The 22,159-nt window shown below is 43.7% G+C and overlaps 2 protein-coding genes across 21 annotated transcripts in view; one reads left to right on the top strand and one right to left on the bottom strand.

Moving 5' to 3' along the window:
- The window catches only part of LOC126213457 (ras-related protein Rab-18-like), a 289,633-nt gene that overhangs the window by 30,318 nt on the left and 237,156 nt on the right, over window positions 1-22,159 (bottom strand). The gene's annotated exons all lie outside the window — the stretch shown is intronic.
- The window catches only part of LOC126213454 (uncharacterized), a 449,182-nt gene that overhangs the window by 256,366 nt on the left and 170,657 nt on the right, over window positions 1-22,159 (top strand). The window contains exon 1 of one of the 20 annotated variants that reach the window (XM_049941218.1): window positions 7,726-7,762. The exons of the other annotated variants lie outside the window; for them this stretch is intronic. The gene's annotated coding sequence lies outside the window, so the exon portion shown is untranslated. Of the gene's footprint in view, window positions 1-7,725; window positions 7,763-22,159 lie in introns of those variants that run through there. 20 annotated transcript variants of the gene reach the window in all.

The following is a 22,159-nucleotide window of genomic DNA, read 5'->3' as shown; positions in this document are numbered from 1 at the left end:
GTGCGTCACATCCCTTTTGCTGCAGAAGAAAGCTATTAGTGTGTTTACAGGTTCATCATATAAGGCACACTGTAAACCTTTGTTTTCTGAGCAAAAAATTATGACAGTAGTAAACCTATGTGTACAAGGTGGTGCATTGATAGTGACTGGGCCAAATATCTCACGAAATAAGTGCTGCCATAGATCAAACGGATATCAACTGTGTTTTTTTAAATTGGAACCCCAATTTTTTTCTTACATATTCGCGTAATACATAAAGAAATATGAATGTTTTAGTTGGACCACATTTTTCGCTTTGTGATAGATGGCGCTGTAATAGTCACAAACGTATAAGTACATGGTATCACGTAACATTCCACCAGTGTGGGCGGTATTTGCTTCGTGATACATTACCCATGTTAAAATGTATGGTTTACCAATTGTGGAAAAGGTCGATATAGTGTTGATGTATGGCTGTTGTGATCAAAATGCCCAATGGGTGTGTGCTATGTATGCTGCTCCGTATCCTGGATGACATCATGCAGGTGTCCAGACCGTTCGCCGGATAGTTACACTATTTAAGGAAACAGAAGGTGTTCAGCCCCATGTGAAATGTCAACCATGACATGCAACAAATGATGACGCCCAAGTAGGTGTTTTAGCTGCTGTCGCAGCTAATCTGCACATTATTAGCAGACAAATTGCGCGAGCATTGGGAATCTCAAAAACGTCGGTGTTGAGAATGCTACACCACCCGCACCATATTTCTACGGCTTAGGAATGGCATGGCGAAGATTTTGAACGTTGTGTATAGTTCTGCCACTGGGCCCAAGAGAAATTGCAGGATGATGACAGATTTCTTGCATGCGTTCTATTTAGTGAAGAAGCGTCATTCACCAACAGCAGCAACGTAAACCAGAATCATATGCACTATTGGGCAACGGAAACGCCACGAAGGCTGCGACAAGTGGAACATCAGCGATCTTGGTGGGTTAAAGTATGGTGTGGCATTATGGGAAGAAGAATAATTGGACCCTATTTTATCGATGGCAATCTAAATGGTGCAATGTATGCTGATTTCCTACATAATGTTCTACCGATGTTACTACAAGATGTTTCACTGCATGACTGAATGGCGATGTACTTCCAACATGATGGATGTCCGGCACATAGCTCGCATGTACTTGAAGTGGTATTGAATAGCATATTTCGTGTCAGGTGGATTGGTTGTCGAAGCACTGTACCATGGCCCGCAAGGTAACAGGATCTGACTTCCCCGGATTTCTTTCTGTGGTGAAAGTTGAAGAATATTTGATATCATGATCCACCGACATTGCCTGGCAACATGCGTCAGCGCATTGTCAATGCATGTGGAAACATTACGGAAGGCGAACTACTCGCTGTTGAAACGAATGTCGTTACACGTATTGCCAAATGCATTGAGGTAGACGGACATCATTTCGAGCATTTACTGCATTAATGTGGTATTCACAGGTAATCATGCTGTAACAGCATGCGTTCTCAGAAATGATAAGTTCACAAAGGTACATTCTTTTTCTTTATTGTAATTTTGACACCTTATACAAAAGGTGGCCCAGCAGCAGCAATATTACGCCGCTCTTTGGCCACAGACAGTACAAATAGAAACAAGGAAGACACAGAAAAACAAGACAGAATGGTGGACAAAAAACAGTACACACTTGAGTAAAAACCACGGAGCCGTTCACAGGTGTAGTAAAAAAAAAAAAAAAAAAAAAAAAAAGTCAGCACTGTACACGAACACTGATGACTCCAGCGCACGAATGGTCACTTGACGTGTGCGAGTCCGGGGACCTGCCAGAAAGGGAAAAGGTGGTGGAGGAGGGAGACGGGAGTGCGTAGATGCAGTGGCAGAGGAGATGGGAGGGGGAGGAAAGAAGGTACGGGGGTAGGGGATGCCCGGGGGGAGGAGGGAGGAGGAAGGAAGGAGGGAGAGAGGGTGCCCTAAGAGAAAAAAAGGGAGTGGAAGGGGAGGATCAAAGTTGGTAGGAGGGGTAGATAGGGGGAATGATGGCATACTCAGGGAGGGGGAGTTGGTGGAAGCCACCTTGTGCAAGGGTGGAGAGAAAGAGAGCAGGTGGGATGTGGGAATACAGGCACGGCAGCGGACAGGGGTGGGAAAGAATGGGAGAGACAAGTGGTTGAGGGGGATCAAGTTTATAGGAGGTGTAGATTATCCATATCCATTCGAGGAAAAGGATGAGGTGTGGGAACGGAATAAGGTCACACAGGAACCGCGTGGGGAAGGGGAGACGGATGCTATAGGCAAAGTGGAGAGCATAGCTTTCTAGGATTTGAAGGGATTTGTAAAAGGTAGGAGGGGCAGAGATCCAGGCAGGGTGGGCGTAGCAGAGGATAGGTCAGATGAGGGATTTATAGCTATGGAGGATGGTGGAGGGGTCCAGACCCCGTGTGCAGCCAGAAAGGAGCTTGATGAGACCGAGTCGGGAGCGTGCCTTGGCTTGGATTGTCCGGAGAAAGGGGGTCTAGGAGAGGTGACAGTCAAGGGTGACGCCAAGGTACTTGAGGTTGTGGGTGAGTGCGATAAGATGGCCATAAATGGTGATACAGAAATCAAGGAGACGGAAGGAAGGGGTGGTTTTGCCTACAATGATCGCCTGGGTTTTAGAAAGATTCACCTTGAGCAACCACTGGTTACACCAAGTGGTGAACCAGCCAAGATGGGATTGGATAAGGTGTTGGGAGTGTTGCAGGGTGGGGGCGAGGGCGAGGAAGGCGGTGTCATCTGTATACTGGAGAAGGTGAACGTTTGGTGCAGGCAGCGGCATGTCCGCCGGGTACAGAGGGTAGAGAAGAGGGGAGAGGACAGAACCTGGGGGCACACCAACGGCTGGGTTGAAGTTGTAGGAATCCGTGTTATGGATGGTGACACAGGAAGGACGTTGGGAAAGAAAGGAGCCGATCAGACGGGTGTAATTGGTAGGAAGGTCGAAGGTTTGGAGGTTGAAGAGGAGACCGGAATGCCATACACGGTCGTAAGCACGCTCAATATCGAGGGAGAGGAAGGTGACGGACCGACAGTAGTTGAGCTGTTCGGAGAGATGAGTAAGGTGAAGGAGAAGGTCATCAGTAGAGAAGGATGGTCGAAAGCTACACTGGTTAGTGGGAAGAGGCAGTGCTGGCAGAGATGCAGGTGGATGCGTTGGGTAAGGATGGAATCCAGGAACTTGCTGAAGACAGACGTAAGGCTGATGGGGTGGTAGGAGGGGACAGCGGATGGCGGTTTGTTCCAAATGGTTCAAATGGCTCTGAGCACTATGGGACTCAACTGCTGTGGTTATCAGTCCCCTAGAACTTAGAACTACTTAAACCTAACTAACCTAAGGACATCACACACATCCATGCCCGAGGCAGGATTCGAACCTGCGATGGCAGCAGTCGCACGGTTCCGGACGGCGCGCCTAGAACTGCGAGAACAGCGCGGCCGGTGATGGCAGTTTGCCGGCGATGGCGGTTTGCCGGGTTTGAGGAACATCAGGATACGGGTGGTTTTCCACAGGTAGGGATAGTAGCCATTGGACAAGACAACATTATAGAGCTGGGCCAGTGTGGAGAGGAAGGAGGCGGGAGCTTTACAGCGGTGGTGATAGGTAACACGATCAAGACCCGGTGCAGTGTTGTGTTTCATGCAGAGTATAATGATGATATCCTGATTAGTGTAGGGGGCATTGAGTTTATTGTGTGTAATGTTGTCCAAGTACTGGATGCCAGGAGCGAGTGGAGGGAAAGAGGTGTCAGCTCGATTGTGGACATCTGGGAAAAGGCAGTAATCAAACTGGGGTTCAAAAAATGGCTCTGAGCACTATGGGACTTAACATCTGTGGTCATCAGGCCCCTAGAACGTAGAACTACTTAAACCTAACTAACCTAAGGACATCACACACATCCATGCACGAGACAGGATTTGAACCTGTGACCGTAGCGGTCACGCGGTTCCAGACTGTAGCGCCTAGAACCGCTTGGCCACCCTGGCCGGCAACTGGGGATCATCAGGCAGGGTAAAGACATCAAAGGAATTGGCCTTACTAAGGGTGTCAGGGGAGGGTTGGCCATCATGAAGGAGACGTTAGTAGGGGGGAGGGGAGGGGTTTATATCTAGTAGCTGGTTACCAAGCCCCCACAGAACGGATCTCTGCCTACGTAGATCAACACCTTCAACCCATTACATGCAGTCTACCATCCTTCATCAAAGACACCAACCACTTTCTTGAACGCCTGGAATCCTTACCCAATCTGTTACCCCCAGAAACCATCCTTGTAACCATTGATGCCACTTCCTTATACACAAATATTCCGCACGTCCAGGGCCTCGCTGCAATGGAGCTCTTCCTTTCACGCCGATCACCTGCCACCCTACCTAAAACCTCTTTCCTCATCACCTTAGCCAGCTTCATCCTGACCCACAACTTCTTCACTTTTGAAGGCCAGACATACCAACAATTAAAGGGAACAGCCATGGGTACCAGGATGGCCCCCTCGTACGCCAACCTATTCATGGGCAGCTTAGAGGAAGCCTTCTTGGTTACCCAGGCCTGCCAACCCAAAGTTTGGTACAGATTTATTGATGACATCTTCATGATCTGGACTCACAGTGAAGAAGAACTTCAGAATTTCCTCTCCAACCTCAACTCCTTTGGTTCCATCAGATTCACCTGGTCCTACTCCAAATCCCATGCCACTTTCCTTGACGTTGACCTCCACCTGTCCAATGGCCAGCTTCACACGTCCGTCCACATCAAACCCACCAACAAGTAACAGTACCTGCATTATGACAGCTGCCACCCATTCCACATCAAACAATCCCTTCCCTACAGCCTAGGTCTTCGTGGCAAACGAATCTGCTCCAGTCCGGAATCCCTGAACCATTACACCAACAACCTGACAACAGCTTTCGCATCTCGCAACTACCCTCCCGACCTGGTACAGAAGCAAATAACCAGAGCCACTTCCTCATCCCCTCGAACCCAGAATCCCCCACAGAAGAACCACAAAAGTGCCGCACTTGTGACAGGATACTTTCCGGGACTGGACCAGACTCTGAATGTGGCTCTCCAGCAGGGATACGACTTACTCAAATCCTGCCCTGAAATGAGATCCATCCTTCATGAAATCCTCCCCACTCCACCAAGAGTGTCTTTCCGCCGTCCACCTAACCTTCGTAACCTGTTAGTTCATCCCTATGAAATCCCCAAACCACCTTCCCTACCCTCTGGCTCCTATCCTTGTAACCGCCCCTGGTGTAAAACCTGTCCCATGCACCCTCCCACCACCACCTACTCCAGTCCTGTAACCCGGAAGGTGTACACGATCAAAGGCAGAGCCACATGTGAAAGCACCCACGTGATTTACCAACTGACCTGCCTACACTGTGATGCATTATATGTGGGAATGACCAGCAACAAACTGTCCATTCGCATGAATGGACACAGGCAGACAGTGTTTGTTGGTAATGAGGATCACCCTGTGGCTAAACATGCCTTGGTGCATGGCCAGCACATCTTGGCACAGTGTTACACCGTCCGGGTTATCTGGATACTTCCCACTAACACCAACCTATCCGAACTCCGGAGATGGAACTTGCTCTTCAATATATCCTCTCTTCCCGTTACCCACCAGGCCTCAATCTCCGCTAATTTCAAGTTGCCGCCAGTCATACCTCACCTGTCATTCAACATCATCTTTGCCTCTTCACTTCCGCCTCGACTGACATCTCTGCCCAAACTCTTTGTCTTTAAATATGTCTGCTTGTGTCTGTGTATGTGCGGATGGATATGTGTGTGTGTGCGAGTGTATACCCATCCTTTTTTCCCCCTAAGATAAGTCTTTCCGCTCCCGGGATTGGAATGACTCCTTACACTCTCCCTTAAAACCCACATCCTTTTGTCTTTCCCTCTCCTTCCCTCTTTCCTGATGAGGCAACAGTTTGTTGCGAAAGCTTGAGTTTTGTGTGTATGTTTGTGTTCGTTTGTATGTCTGTCGACCTGCCAGCACTTTCATTTGGTAAGTCACATCATCTTTGTTTTATATATATATATATATATATATATATATATATATATATATATATATATATATATATATATATATATATATATATATATATATCCCGTGAGAGTGTACAGCTGCATAATGAATCACACTGGAGGTTGATGTAGCTGGTACAGTTTTTTAATGTATGTAACACAAAACAAGAAGTACTTATTTTTTTGTTCATTTGCTCAATATGTGCTTTCCATTTCAAGTTGTCTTGTAGATGAAGTCCAAGGAATTTGGTACAGGCTGTTTTGGTAATTGTCTGTCCAGATAGCTCTAGATTGGGTGATATCAGATTTTTTGTATGTGCTGTGTGTATATCCATAGCTGCAGTTTTTCCCGAGTTTATTATTAAGTCATTGTCATCAATGTAACATGTTAGCCTGTCAATGGCTTCTTTTATGTTTTTTACAAGAGTTTCTTCTGAGTTTCCTGTAATTAAAACGTTTGTATCATCAGCAAATTGAAATATTTTACTGCTGTCATTGCTTATGTTTAGGTAACTTACACAGAGTAACAACCGAACAGGACCCATTACTGATCCTTGTGGCACTCCGTATTTAACAGTCAGTAGCTTAGAATTATATTTCCTAATGACATTATCCGCTTCCTGATCTATTTCCACATATTGCTCCTTGTTCTTAAGATAAGAGCTGAGCCAGCTGTTAGCTGTTCCCCTAATGCTAAGATTTTCTAGCTTGTGTAGCAATTTGTCATGTTTATGGTGTCAAATGCCTTTGAAAAATCAAAAAATATGCCCACGGTAAGTTTTTTGCTGTCTAATGCTATCAGTGCCTCTAATAGAAAGGAGTGAACTGCTGATTCGGTTGAACGGTTTGCTTTAAATCCATGTTCAGATTCTGACAGAATGCCATTGTTCTCTAAGAAGTCTGTTAATCTCTTATTGATGAGTCTTTCTAATTATTTTGAGAAAACAGACAGAAGTGCCAATGGTCTGTAGTTGGAAATATCATCTTTGTTTCCTTTCTTGTATAATGGCTTTACTTTTGCTATTTTCAAACATGAAGGAGAAGTTCCTGTAGCTAAAGATAGGTTACGTAGGTGAGTTATGGGCTAAGTGATCAAGTCCCCACATTTCTTTATAATGAAATCAGGTATATCATCTACACCTGCAAGATGTTTCATTTTCAGACTTTTTATTGTAACCTGTACTTCTTCTACATTTGTTGGGTACAGAAACATTGATTTGCTTGAGATTTTTTTCCCTGTTTCTGTGTGCTGTTTTCTATTAGAGGTCTGTTGTAGTAGTTTCTCTGCTACATTTATAAAATAGTTATTAAACATACTAGCCACTTCCTGTGGGTTATTAATGTTGTCCAAGCCAGCCTTTAATACTATGTTATTAACTGTATTTTTGTAAGCTTTGGTTTCTTTGTTTACAATTTGCCAGATTGCTTTGATTCTGTTTGAAGGATCATCTATGTATTTGTCATTGTCTCATTTCTTTGCCTCCTTTATTATTTTATTTAAGATAGATTTATATATTTTAAAGTAACTATTGAACTCCTGAGTTGTGTGTAGCTCCTTACAATATTTTGAAGGTACAATCTAGATAATATGAAATATAAAAGTGTATAACATAGCTTACATATTAAATATACATATGAGCTTTCGCAGCATTACATCATACACAATGACTTATGATGCAGTATATTCATAATATTACGTGGTACAAAATGACTTATGATACATGATACATACGAAAAAATAATAATAATTTTATGACATATAATTAGCATGTATTTTACATCATTGGTTCCTAATTATGGTTAATTTGTGTAACACTGATTTCTGTTGCTAGTTTTTTTATGATGTGTGACATTTATCACTCACAGAATGAACTTTTGATCACTGTTTGCTAATGTAGCCAGCTACACTATAAAATTCTCCTTGCATCTGAAACTTTTTAGAGTTGTGGGGAACGTTTTCTCCGTTTTGAGGTCTTGTTATTCCCTTGGGATTGCTTGTATTAACTTGTTACCAGAGTATTTGGGTCCTTTTTCAAAAATCGTAAGTCTATGTGGAATGCACCGCAGTTGTTTTCTGTTCCTTGTGTTGTGTGTGTGAACAGTCTCATTAGTCTCCAGTTTTGTGAGAGCATGTAATGCACTCACAATGGTCTTGAATATATACAGTGATGGAAACGTTAGAATGTTTAGTTCTTTGAAACAACTTTTACATGATTCTTTTTGCTTCTTTTTGAATATAATTCGAATGGCTTGCTTCTGTAATGTGAATATTCTCTTCATCCCTGTGATAGTTGAGTTCCTCCATACTGTGATTCCATATCACACATATGGTTCAAAAAGTCCATGATAGGCAGTGCACAAGAGGTCTATGTGAGTATACTGAATCAGTTGTTTCATTATAACTATCACTGAGCTTAGCTTACTGGAAACACTATTTATCTGCTGTTTCCAATGTTTCTCACTGTCTATAGTAATGACCAAAAACTTAACTGAAGCTACTTCTTCCAGTCTTTTTTCATCCAAGAAAACATCCATATGTTATTCTTTTTCTTTATTTTTGAAGATCATATACATAGTTTTTTTTTTTTTTCAGATGAATAATTAACACATTTTCAGTGAGCCGTTGTGCCGTACTACTGACTGATATGAATGTATTTTGTTCAAGTGCCACCAAATTGTTGGAAACATCTCATCTGAGTTTAGTTTCAGCTCTCTGAGACTGCAGACATGTGTGCAATGTGTGTGTGTCACAAAGGCCTTAATCACCAAAAGCTATAATTGTGTGAATCTTTTTATTGTGCCTATCGCGACTCAGCATCTCCACTATATGTGGAGTAGCATCTTTACTTATCTCGTATTGTTACATTGCATCCTGGATTTTCCATTGTCTGAGACAGCTAAATCAGTGGTACTATATAACACAGTCACGACAAATGCAAGATGGTTCAGTTGACTTGGTATGCTGTCCACATGATAACTCCACAATATGTTTTTAATTGCTAGTACACCAGGAATTTGACACAGTTTGCAGTGTCCAATTTTTTGCCTGTATTAACTATTACTCTAATACAGCATGCTGATCGTTTTCTGGGGAGAGAGACTATTTTTGTTTAAGTAAAGTTTTTATTTTTGACCATGTGCTTATTTCCCCAAATGTTTGCTCAATATAGTAGATTAAGTCTTTACCAGTTCAACATCAGACTATTGCTGTTGAATCATCTGATTAGGGGATGACATCAAACTGAACCTTGCATGTCATATTAGAGAATACAAATATACTGGTAGCCCTAATATGGAAGCTTGTGGAAGGCCATATTGTGTGTGTTTCCAGTCACAGATGAATTTCTCCTGATTGTTATTAACAGGTTCTCATTGCAGTCTCTTTTCCATGTAATGTGATACCCATCTAAGAGATTTTCATGAAAACCATAGCTTGTCAGTTTTTGGAGAAGGGAGTCACAGTTTGCAGGATTGAAAGCATTGGTAAGGTCACATAGGACGACTGATACGCAGTACTGATAGTGTAAAATAACACTGTGGGATGAATTGTAATTTTCTATCTGATCAAATGCAGATCTTCATGGGAAAGAAAAGTTGCTTACAATGAGATAGGCCTATGGTTCCCCATTTCCCCATTCCATCTCTTTTTCCTATTATATGAACAGCATGTTTTAATCAATTTGAAAAATGTTCATTAAAAGACTTATTGTTTATGATGGAGATTGGATGTGGAGTACCATGATTGACCATTTTAATTGTGGGAACCTCATCCCAACCCACAGATTTAAAATGTTTAGTGACATAACATCAGAGATAGAAACATGGGAAAATTTAAATCCTGAGCAATTTCTCTGCCATTGTAGAATATCTACTTGCTGGGGAGTAGCCACTGATTTTATTGCGATTTATGAAAAGGTCAGTGAGGGATTCGAATACGGCACTGGATTCTTACTTATCATTAGTTTCATGGGGCATTTTCACTCCTTTTCACTGTCAATATCACCACTTGTAAAGACGAAATAGGTTTTGGTTTGTTTTTAGTTTTTGTAATGAATATATGATTTGCAGCACACTTTGTCAGTTTAACTATTTTTTTTAATTTGATTATAGCTAAAAACAAAGATGATGTGACTTACCGAACAAAAGCGCTGGCAGGTCGATAGACACACAAACAAACACAAACACACACACAAAATTCAAGCTTTTGCAACAAACTGTTGCCTCATCAGGAAAGAGGGAAGGAGAGGGAAAGACGAAAGGATGTGGGTTTTAAGGGGGAGGGTAAGGAGTCATTCCAATCTCGGGAGCAGAAAGACTTACCTTAGGGGGCAAAAAAGGACGGGTATACACTCGCACACACACACATATCCATCCGCACATATACAGACACAAGCAGACATATTTAAAGACAAAGAATTTGGGCAGACATGTCAGTCGAGGTGGAAGTGAAGAGGCAAAGATGATGTTGAATGACAGATGAGGTATGAGTGGCGGCAACTAGAAATTAGCGGAGATTGAGGCCTGACGGATAACGAGAAGAGAGGATATACTGAAGGGCAAGTTCCCATCTCCGGAGTTCGGATAGGTTGGTGCTGGTGGGAAGTATCCAGATAACCTGGACGGTGTAACACTGTGCCAAGATGTGCTGGCCGTGCACCAAGGCATGTTTAGCCACAGGGTGATGCTCATTACCAACAAACACTGACTGCCTGTGTCCATTCATGCGAATGGACAGTTTGTTGCTGGTCATTCCCACATAGAATGTATCACCGTGTAGGCAGGTCAGTTGGTAAATCACGTGGGTGCTTTCACATGTGGCTCTGCCTTTGATCGTGTACACCTTCCGGGTTACAGGACTGGAGTAGGTGGTGGTGGGAGGGTGCATGGGACAGGTTTTACACCGGGGGCAGTTACAAGGATAGGAGCCAGAGGGTAGGGAAGGTGGTTTGGGGATTTCATAGGGGTGAACTAACAGGTTACGAAGGTTATGTGGACAGCGGAAAGACACTCTTGGTGGAGTGGGGAGGATTTCATGAAGGATGGATCTCATTTCAGGGCAGGATCTGAGTAAGTCGTATCCCTGCTGGAGAGCCACATTCAGAGTCTGGTCCAGTCCCGGAAAGTATCCTGTCACAAGTGCGGTACTTTTGTGGTTCTTCTGTGGGGGATTCTGGGTTCGAGGGGATGAGGAAGTGGCTCTGGTTATTTGCTTCTGTACCAGGTCGGGAGGGTAGTTGCGAGATGCGAAAGCTGTTGTCAGGTTGTTGGTGTAATGGTTCAGGGATTCCGGACTGGAGCAGATTCGTTTGCCATGAAGACCTAGGCTGTAGGGAAGGGACCGTTTGATGTGGAATGGGTGGCAGCTGTCATAATGGAGGTACTGTTGCTTGTTGGTGGGTTTGATGTGGACGGACGTGTGAAGCTGGCCATTGGACAGGTGGAGGTCAACGTCGAGGAAAGTGGCATGGGATTTGGAGTAGGACCAGGTGAATCTGATGGAACCAAAGGAGTTGAGGTTGGAGAGGAAATTCTGAAGTTCTTCTTCACTGTGAGTCCAGATCATGAAGATGTCATCAATAAATCTGTACCAAACTTTGGGTTGGCAGGCCTGGGTAACCAAGAAGGCTTCCTCTAAGCGACCCATGAATAGGTTGGCGTACGAGGGGGCCATCCTGGTACCCATGGCTGTTCCCTTTAATTGTTGGTATGTCTGGCCTTCAAAAGTGAAGAAGTTGTGGGTCAGGATGAAGCTGGCTAAGGTGATGAGGAAAGAGGTTTTAGGTAGGGTGGCAGGTGATCGGCGTGAAAGGAAATGCTCCATCGCAGCGAGGCCTGGATGTGCGGAATATTTGTGTATAAGGAAGTGGCATCAATGGTTACAAGGATGGTTTCCGGGGATAACAGATTGGGTAAGGATTCCAGGCATTTGAGAAAGTGGTTGGTGTCTTTGATGAAGGATGGGAGACTGCATGTAATGGGTTGAAGGTGTTGATCTACGTAGGCAGAGATCCGTTCTGTGGGGGCTTGGTAACCAGCTACAATGGGGCGGCCGGGATGATTGGGTTTGTGGATTTTAGGAAGAAGGTAGAAGGTAGGGGTGCGGGGTGTCGGTGGGGTCAGGAGGTTGATGGAGTCCGGTGAAAGGTTTTGCAGGGGGCCTAAGGTTCTGAGGATTCCTTGAAGCTCCACCTGCACATCGGGAATGGGGTTACCTTGGCAAACTTTGTATGTGGTGTTGTCTGAAAGCTGACGCAGTCCCTCAGCCACATACTCCCGACGATCAAATACCACGGTCGTGGAACCCTTGTCCGCCGGAAGAATGACATGGATCGGTCAGCCTTCAGAGCACGGATAGCTTGGGCTTCAGCAGTGGTAATGTTGGGAGTAGGATTAAGGTTTTTTAAGAAGGATTGAGAGGCAAGGCTGGAATTCAGAAATTCCTGGAAGGTTTGGAGAGGGTGATTTTGAGAAAGAGGAGGTGGGTCCCGCTGTGATGGAGGAGGGAACAGTTCCAGGCAGGGTTCAATTTGGATAGTGTCTTGTGGAGTTGGATCATTAGGAGTAGGATTAGGATCATTTTTCTTCGTGGCAAAGTGATATTTCCAGCAAAGAGTACGAGTGTAGGACAGTAAATCTTTGTCGAGGGCTGTTTGGTTGAATCTGGGAGTGGGGCTGAAGGTGAGGCCTTTGGATAGGACAGAGGTTTCGGATTGGGACAGAGGTTTGGAGGAAAGGTTAACTACTGAATTAGGGTGTTGTGGTTGCAGGTTGTGTTGATTGGAATTTTGAGGTTTTGGAGGGAGTGGAGCTGGAAGTGGGAGATTGAGTAGATGGGAGAGATTGGGTTGGTGTGCAATGAGAGGAGGTTGAGGTTTGCTGGAAAGGTTGTGAAGGGTGAGTGAGTTGCCTTTCCGGAGGTGGGAAACCAGGAGATTGGATAGTTTTTTGAGGTGGAGGGTGGCATGCTGTTCTAATTTACGGTTGGCCTGTAGGAGGATGCTCTGAACAGCCGGTGTGGATGTGGGAGAGGAAAGATTAAGGACTTTTATTAAGGATAGGTGTTGACGGGTGTGTTCCTTGGCTGAGTTGATGTGACGGTGAAGGATTAGGTGGGTGAGGGCAATGGATTGTTCAGTTTGGAACTGGTATAGGGACTGATGGAAAGAAGGGTTGCAGCCAGAGATGGGAACTTTAAGTGTGAGGCCTTTGGGGGTAATGCCAAATGTCAGACAAGCCTGAGAAAATAGAATATGGGAGAGTAATCTGGCTAGGGAGAAGGCATGTTTGTGGAGGGAATGTAAATAAAACTTAATGGGGTCGTTGTGGGGGTGTTGTGAGGGTGACATGGTATTAGAAGGTGGAAAGTGTAACATGAGGCTGAAATGAAAATGAAAATAAAAATATATGGGGAGAGATAAAGGTGGACTGGAAAGTAACTGGAGATCTGGTGTGAAAAAAGGTGATAAGGTGTTGGTTACAGCTGGGCTATGTTGGACTTGGGTTGGTAGACAACGATGTGCACAAAGGTTAGGTGGTTGTGTTGCCGCCAAAACAGGTTAAAGGACGGAGAAATTCGGCAAAAATTTCGAAAAAACTGCGTGTAATATATTAAAAGGAGTGGTTTTGTGGTAGCAGATTATGGAAATGAGTCTAACTATTGTCTGACGAAGAAATAATGACGTTAAAACCTGTGGGAAGCGGATAAAAATTATCAGTGATGTGGGAAAAACGGAAATGGAAATAAAGCGAAAGTTATTAGAACTAGCCGAAATGGTTGTTTAAAGGTGAAAGGAACTGTTTGTGAACTAGAAATGGTGGATTTTATAGCGGCGGTAGTGTTGAAAGCGGTAAAAAATTTTTTTTGGTTATGGTTTGGAAGTGGGTTACGTATTATTGAGTATATATAGGCGGGATAAAATTGTATAGCAGATTACGGTAAAAAGGAGAAGGTGAATACAAAGTGAAACTACGGGCAAAAACAGAAAGAGAAAATAAGACGACAGAAAAGATTTCGAAATGCAACAGTAACAATAACAAACGTAATTGTTTGGTTCAAATTTCTGATATCAGTAAAATAGAGGGAAACATTCCACGTGGGAAAAATATATCTAAAAACAAAGATGATGTGACTTACCGAACGAAAGTGCTGGCAGGTCGATAGACACACAAACATACACAAACACACACACAAAATTCAAGCTTTCGCAACAAACTGTTGCCTTATCAGGAAAAAGGGAAGGAGAGGGAAAGACGAAAGGATGTGGGTTTTAAGGGGGAGGGTAAGGAGTCATTCCAATCCCGGGAGTGGAAAGACTTACCTTAGGGGGAAAAAAGGACAGGTATACACACACATATCCATCCACACATATACAGACACAAGCAGACATATTTAAAGACAAAGAGTTTGGGCAGAGATGTCAGTCGAGGCGGAAGTGAAGATGCAAAGATGATGCTGAATGACAGGTGAGGTATGAGTGGTGGCAACATGAAATTAGCGGAGATTGAGGCCTGGTGGGTAACGGGAAGAGAGGATATATTGAAGAGCAAGTTCCCATCTCCGGAGTTCGGATAGGTTGGTGTTGGTGGGAAGTATCCAGATAACCCGGACGGTGTAACACTGTGCCAAGATGTGCTGGCTGTGCACCAAGGCATGTTTAGCCACAGGGTGATCCTCATTACCAACAAACAATCTTATCAAGATCTGACTGAATATTTATGCAGCCTGTTTCAAAGAGTACTTTTTTTTACAGATACCTGCATCATCTGCAACAAGTGTGGGGGTAGTGTTAATATTGTCTGCAATGTGATTAATTCCAATGTGAATGGCAAGTGTCCCAATTCAAGTCCCTGGGATGCATCTAAAGTTGCTTCTATATGTAACAATGACTCTCTATCCAAGAAAACATGCTGTGTCCTCCCTACCAAAATGCCCTCAATCCAGTCACATATTTCACTTGGTACCCCAAATGATTGCATTTCTGACAGTTAGAGTAGGCATGGAACTGAGTCAAATGCTTTTCAGAAATAAAGAAATACTGCATTCACCTGACTGCCTTGATCAAAAGCTTTCAGTATGTTATGTGAGAAAATTGTGAACTGAGCTTCACTTGATTGATGTTTTTGGAGTCAGTGTAAAGGATATTTTATGGTAGTTTCGTCGACCACTTTTACTGCATTCACCTGACTGCCTTGATCAAAAGCTTTCAGTATGTTATGTGAGAAAATTGTGAACTGAGCTTCACTTGATTGATGTTTTTGGAGTCAATGTAAAGGATATTTTATGGTAGTTTCGTCGACCACTTCTTCTACCGTTGTTGTAGACAGCTTCAACATGTGCCTTTTTTCAAGGACAGGGCACACTTTTTTTGTTTGAGGGATCTATGATAGATTATAGTTAGAAGCAGAGCTAAGTCAGCTGCAAGTTTAGTATTGAATCTGACACAGAGTCCACCAAACCCTGGAGCTTTTTTCAATTTTAACGATTTCAGCTGTTTCTCAATACCACTGATGCTAATACATTGATTTGATTTGATTTGATTCTAACAGGGAAGCTAAAATACCTTAGGTCTAACCCACCACTGCCTGCATCAACAATAAGTTTATTTTTTGGTATCGCACCCTATCTATCTAGTAAAGCCAACTAGTGCCCTTAAATAGTGCAAGGAGCCCCTCTATCGGTTTTTTGTTAGACACAATTTCTTGAGGTGTTGTTTTGTTGAAGATTCTGTATCTTTATTCTCCAGTGCCATGCATTCGAAGATTAGGTGTGACGCTGTTTCGTCACCCTCATCACAGATCCTACATTTATTGTCCTCTGCCATTATACCCATTGTGTGTAGGTGTTTTTGTTTTTTTTTTATACCCATGGCCAGTCATCAGTCCAGTCATGAGTTTAATCTCTTTCCTGTTCAGTCCCAAGATTACAGAGCTTCTTTTAAAACATAGCTTGGGCATCATTACCTTATCATGTTTTTGTTTATGGGCCTTGGTCCAATATCCTATGTGATGTTTCCTAAGCCAGTTCCACAGTTCTAATTTAATCATAGCCTTGGTGATTGTCAGGACAGGTTCCCATCCAGTAAATGGTTTTTTTACCCCCATCCTAGCCAGTCTGTCAGCTTCTTTGTTGACTCAGATCCCTGAGTGGCCAGGAACCAACACTTTTGCTTCCCCCTAGCTCCACCAGAGCCCTGTGGCATTCTGCAACAATCTTAGATCTTGTTGCAGGAGCTGCGAATGATTTCAGAGCTTCCTAGCTGTCTGAAGAGATGTAGATGCTACAGTCCTTGTAGCACCTACACATATTCCCCTCCACACATGCCCATATTGCAGTAATTTCAGTTTGGAATACAGAGGCCAGTTTTCCTAGAGAGATGATGCCCTCCAGTCTTGGCTGAACCCTGTACCCCTCTGACCTAATGCCTTGGTCTGTTTTTGACCCATCAGTGAACCAAATGATGTCACCCGTATGATGTCGAACTGTTTTTTCCCACTGCTCGCTGCTTTCAATCTCTGCACCTTAGCAAGCCCCTTAGTTGCAACCCAATCTTGTACCTTCTTCCACCACACCACAGCCCTGTAGGAAATCCTAGGTCTGACCACTGTGGTGTATATCCAGTGCATACCCCTGGGGCTTAGGCCCCAGTTTTTGCCACAAGGCCTTCTAGTACTCACTAGAGTACTTTTTGCCTTGGGGCAGATATTGTTAATGTGAGGGGCCCATGTTAGCTTCTCATCTAAGGTTCCTCCTAGATATTTCACTGTCCCCTTCACAGGTAGAGTGTCATTGAAGAGCTTTAGATTCCAACTTGAGTGTTGAATATGTCTCTTTGTAAATGGCACCTCAACAGCCTTAGGATTAATACCCAGATCCTGTTTAATGCACTAATTTTTAACTGTGCCCAAACTTTCTTGTGCCATATGTATTACTGTGTCAGTAAATTTCTCAAGTATTACTATGACAAAGTCATCTGCATATCCTTGGCAGAAGCATTCTCTTGAATTTAAATCCATGATGAGCTCGTCCTCCACTAGATTCCACAATAGAGGGGACAAAACTCCTCCTTGTGGGCAGCCTATAGCATTGTTAATTACCATCTTTTCATTCATCATGGTAGCCTCTACCTTCCTTCCACTAAGCATGGCCCTGGTCCACCCGCATATAGTGGTCCCCAGGTCATGCACCTCTGCTGCCCTTACCATGGAATGGAAGGTCGTGTTACTGAAGGCCCCTTGATATCCAGGAAAATGCAGAGGGCTAGTTCTTGGAACTGAAGTGCTTTCTCCACCTTCCCAGTGAGTTGGTAGAGAGCTGTCTCACATTGTTTACCTGGTTGATATGCGCACTGGTTTGAATGTAGAGGGGCCCTACTTAGCCTCCTGTCCCCAACACATACATTAACCAGTTTTTCCGATGTTTTGGGAATGAAGGAGAACAGACTGATTGGTTTCATATCCTTAGCCTTGGTATGATCAATTTTCCCTGGATTTGGAATGAAGACCACCTTCATGGCTCTCCAAGCACTGAGAATGATTCCTACTGCTAGACTAACCCTGAATAACCTGCATAGGACTCATATGAGCTTCTCTCCTGATGTTGCAGGAGAGATGGAAAAGTTCCATCTGGGCCAGGTGACTTGATCGGTTGCAATGTTCCCACCGCCCATTGGATTTTATTAAAGTTCACACACTCCTTGGCAAATTCCCAGTCCTCTCTTCAAGTGTCTGGGGACCATTGTCTCTCCAGGATCACATTCTGGACTGTGGTGTCTGGCAGAGCATATTAAGGAAAATGAGTTTTGAGGAGCAGTTCCAGTGTCTCATGTACTGTCTTTGTATATTCCCCATTCTCCTTCCTCGTCGTACCTCCTGGATTGGATGGTACTCTAGTGAGAATCTTGTGCAGTCTGGCTTGTGCAGCCATGCTCTCCACCTTCTCACAGAATTCCTTCCAGGATGCCGCCTCTGCTTGTCTGAATGCAAGATTGCAATTGACAAGGGCCTCATGATATTTAGCCCATTGTCCTTTACAGCTCGCAGTATTACAACAGTCTAAGTCCCTGTTCTCTTTGAATTTCTAAGTTGTTATTCCACCAAGGCACACTCCTATTTGTGCACTTCTTGGTGATTGTGCAGTTGTCCTGGTATGAGGTCACTGTGGCAGAGGTAACAGCCTCAGCTACTTCCTCCAGTTCTACTGGTTTTCTTCTAGAGGTTTTAATTTCCATTAAACCTAAATAGAGGTCCCTCCTATATGTATCCCAGTCTGCTTTCCTGGGATTCCTATAGGTCATGGTCTGTCTGATTCCCATTTCATCCTTGAGTTTAATGTATATGTGGTCTGATGAGGATGACTCCAGCACCACATGCCATTGTTTGACATAGCTGCCCATCATCAGGGAAGTAAAGGTTGTGTCAATTACTTCTTCCCTTCTGCTATTCCTGAATGTGGGTTCATTGCCCCTATTCAGGACCTCTAAGTTGTTAGCTGAAAGGAGTTCAAGAAGGTACGCGCCTCTACAGTTGGTGTCCTTACTGCCTCACACTAGGTTGTGGGGATTGGTGTCACATCCCACCGGCAGTTGGTCATCTTGCTCTACCAGTCTCCTCACCTCCAACAGAGGAGGAGAGCTGCCTTCGTAAGGGAGGTATGCTGAGGCCAAACAATTTCCCCCATGATACCTTCCTCATACTGAAGCATTTTAATGGTCACTAAATCCCTAGAGCACAAATCCATCATTGGCATGAAAGAAATTCCATTTCCTACATAGATGCTTGTTCTGGAGTTTCTTAGATTTCTAGCATAGAGCAACTTACCTCCAGTGCGACTGAGGCCCGACACACCACCATTATATAAATAGGGATCTTGTATCAGGGCCACGTCCACTTCCTGCCATCTCAGGCAGCGACTCAGGGCTGCAGAGGCCCCTTTTACTGTGCTGCAGATTAATCTGCAGCATCTCCAGGCTCCACCATGCTTCCATCTTTGAGAAGCCTGACAGTGACCTGCGAGAACACTAAAAGAAATTTCAGGTCTTGCTCCTGCATCACCTTCAAGGACATCCCTCCAACCTCCTCTACCAGGGTTTGTCCTTCCAGTGCAGCCTTCTGGTTGACCAAACTTCAGTCAATACTTTTGGGTTCTGGGCCCCTGTTTTCCCAAACTATGTCTTAGGAGAGTCTTCCTTAAGGATCTTTGGTTCCCATATTGGTATCTTTGCAGTCTTAAGAGGCTCCACTGCCATCTTAACCAGCACCTTCGCATCTTTTCATGGGGACATCATGAGCACCTTGTCCTTAAGCCATTCCACCGTGTGTACCCCCTCACAGACAAAAATGAGGGCACCATGATCTAGATAGACCCTCCTGAAATTGGGTCTTGGGCCAGCGCCCCCCCCCCCCCCTCCTCCCCTCCCCAATCTTTTCAAAGAGGGCCATCTGTACCAATTCCTCCTGCTATGAGGTGATGGCCACCAGTGGACAGCCTTCCTGGATAACTGTCGCCCTAAAAAGCGAGAGTGCAGTGCTATAGGTCTCTTTCCTTATTTCTTGCCTCAGTTTTTTCTGGACTCTCTTATCCAGGGAGGAGGGAGTCTCTGATTCCTCCTTATCTGCTGGCTACCTGTCTTTGATGTAGTGGGGGTCTGCTTATCACCTTCAACCTTCCACTGTTCCCTGAGTAGTTTACTCCTCTGAGCCCCAGACAAGCCTTTGATCTGATCTAGCATCTCGGTCACAGTTCCCACTTTTGTTTCAGGTCTAGACCGTGATTCAGTAATGGGAAATCCTTCCATCGGTACTGACTCCGATATTTGGATATCTGAGGTCTCAGTTTACCCCTCAGTTTGTTTTTCTACATTTTCTTTAATTGTGTCCATATTGGTCCCATGAGATTTGGGGATCAACAATATCCACACCACATATACCCCACGCAGTGTAAGGCTACTTACTCAGGGAGGTCGCGCAGTATCCCTGAGTCTCTGTTTGTGACACATCTTCCCATGTGCTTGCACCCCTCGGCATGGATCACATCACACCTTGGGCCAAGTCAGGGAGTTGGGTAGAACTTGGAGTGGATGGGGCAGATGGGATGATGTGGGTCACTCTTAGTCTGATCCATCGGCTGAGGACTTTCCAGCAGCAGTAGGTTCTCTACCTTCGGCATAGCCCTCAGCTTCACGCAGATACCCAAGCCTCTCCATCCGCATGGACAGTGCTTCGTCATGGTGGTGTCCCTCAGAGAGAATGCTAATATATACCTCATTCGTCTTTTCAACAGTATGAGTATTAAACTGGTGAAAAATCTCCTGGGTGTTCCTTTGTAAAGGAACATTTGAAAAACAGAGTTACGCATTTTAGTGTTTGCTTTGTTACCCTCAGTTTTGCTTTCTGTCTAATTTGCTAGTTTCTGTACCCTAACTGTGGTGACACTAACATTCTTTACGTATAATCAGAATAAATATTGTTTTACAATGTTCTGCTGTAGCAGTTACTTAAGGCTTCACACATTGCTCTCTTGGAGGCCAAATGTGTTTTATTTGGCACCTGTTTATCTATGATCATTTGCTTTGTTGTACACCTATTATGCAGCAATCTCTGTTTCTTTAGAAGTTTCTCTACTGTACCTGTATACCATGGGTCCCTCCCATTAGGAATAGTTCTACTGGGTACATATTTATCCAGTACTTGGTCAAATATACTTTTATAATTGAATGTTCTCATTTATTTGGTTAAAAAGTTATTGTAATTGTTACCTGTAGAAATATATTTCCTGATCGACCACATGGTGATCTTAGTTTTGTAATTACCTCCACATTTTCTTGGCTGAAGTTCCTACATATTTTTCTTGTGCACTCTGAATTTAGTTTTGATAGTGATACAAATTGCTCTGCATGGTCTGATACTCCTACATGTAGAACTTCTTTCCTTTCACATTGCAATTATAACTGCTTACAACATTATCAGTAAATGGTGAAGCATTTACTGTAACACTTGCATTGTTGTTGTTGTCGTCTTCTGTCCTGAGATTTGTTTGATGCAGCTCTCCATGCTACTCTATCCTGTGCAAGCTTCTTCATCTCCCAGTACCTACTGCAACCTACATCCTTCTGAATCTGCTTGGTGTATTCATCTCTTGGTCTCCCTCTATGATTTTTACCCTCCACGCTGCCCTCCAATACTAAATTGGTGATCCCCTGATGCCTCAGAACATGTCCTACCAACCGGTCCCTTCTTCTAATCAAGTTGTGCCACAAACTTCTCTTCTCCCCAATCCTATTCAACACCTCCTCATTAGTTATGTGATCTACCAATCTAATCTTCAGCATTCTTCTGTAGCACCACATTTTGAAAGCTTCTATTCTCTTCTTGTCTAAACAATTTATCGTCCATGTTTCACTTCCATACATGGCGACACTCCATACAAATACTTTGAGAAACGACTTCCTGACACTTAAATCTATACTCGATGTTAACAAATTTCTCTTCTTCAGAAATGCTTTCCTTGCCATTGCCAGTCTACATTTTATATCCTCCCTACTTCGACCATCGTCAGTTATTTTGCTCCCCAAATAGCAAAACTCCTTTACTACTTTAAGTGTCTCATTTCGTGATCTAATTCCCTCAGCATCACTCAACTTAATTCGACTACATTCCATTATCCTCATTTTGCTTTTGTTGATGTTCACCTTGTATCCTCCTTTCAAGAAACTTCAATTCTGTTCAACTGCTCTTCAAAATCCTTTGCTGTCTCTGACAGAATTACTTTGTCATCGGCAAACCTCAAAGTTTTTATTTTTTCTCCATGGATTTTAATACCTAGTCCGAACTTTTCTTTTGTTTCCTTTATTGCTTGCTCAATATACAGATTGAATAACATCGGGGATAGGATACAACCCTGTCTCACTCCCTTCCCAACCACTGCTTCCCTTTCATACCCCTCGACTCTTATAACTACCATTTGGTTTCTGTACAAATGGTAAATAGCCTTTCGCTCCCTATATTTTACCCCTACCAGCTTCAGAATGTGAAAGAGAGTATTCCAGTCAACATTGTCAAAAGCATTCTCTAAGTCTACAAATGCTAGAAATGTAGGTTTG

The sequence above is a fragment of the Schistocerca nitens genome, chromosome 11, assembly GCF_023898315.1.
Source record: "Schistocerca nitens isolate TAMUIC-IGC-003100 chromosome 11, iqSchNite1.1, whole genome shotgun sequence".
Taxonomy (NCBI): Eukaryota; Metazoa; Arthropoda; class Insecta; order Orthoptera; family Acrididae; genus Schistocerca; species Schistocerca nitens.
The sequence above is the reverse complement of the archived record's forward strand: the minus strand, read 5'-3'. Positions and strand labels throughout refer to the sequence as shown.